Raw genomic sequence first — 375 nt, forward strand, 5'->3', positions numbered from 1 at the left:
ATAGAGGCAAAAAAAACTAAATTTGATCACTGTTTAGTGGAGGAGAGAGTTCTCAAAATAGCGGTTCGAGACAATGTCTTCTGCAAACCGCCCTGTCAAATTAAAAGTGAATATCTTGTGTGTCGCTAATTAATCGGCATAATTTGCAAGAGCGGCGCGTTATACAGCGGTAGAGTCGGTGTTAGGGTTAGTGGGGGTCAGCCTTAAATATGAGCCAGAACAAGTGGAAAGCTACGTGGGGGGTCACATAAAATTACAAATAAAGTCTAAATCTGTTGCTTTACTAATCCATGGATAAGTAAAGCGTGCAAAGAGATTAGTAAAGCGTGCAAACCGATTAGTAAAGCGTGCAAACCGATTGGTAACGTGTGCAAA

Source organism: Gadus macrocephalus, chromosome 23 (genome assembly GCF_031168955.1).
Source record: "Gadus macrocephalus chromosome 23, ASM3116895v1".
Taxonomy (NCBI): Eukaryota; Metazoa; Chordata; class Actinopteri; order Gadiformes; family Gadidae; genus Gadus; species Gadus macrocephalus.